Raw genomic sequence first — 270 nt, forward strand, 5'->3', positions numbered from 1 at the left:
TTCATACTGTCAGAAATAGCAAATAAGTATATTTAATTAGCTACCAATCTTTGCGATTTAAAAGAAAAAGAGGTACAATTAGAGGATTAAAAATCAAATAGGAACCCTATCATTGTAGAAACACATTGGAGAGGACCATTATTTTCAGTAAAGGCAGATTTAGATGTCTGGACCAACCCTGTTATTGAAGGCAACTTAGAAAAACTGGCCCCAAACCGTAAGAGACTCTTAAACACTGAGAACAAACTGAGGGTTGATGGGGGCGGGGGG

This window comes from Crocuta crocuta, unplaced genomic scaffold (genome assembly GCF_008692635.1).
Source record: "Crocuta crocuta isolate KB4526 unplaced genomic scaffold, BGI_CrCroc_1.0 scaffold130, whole genome shotgun sequence".
NCBI lineage: Eukaryota > Metazoa > Chordata > Mammalia > Carnivora > Hyaenidae > Crocuta > Crocuta crocuta.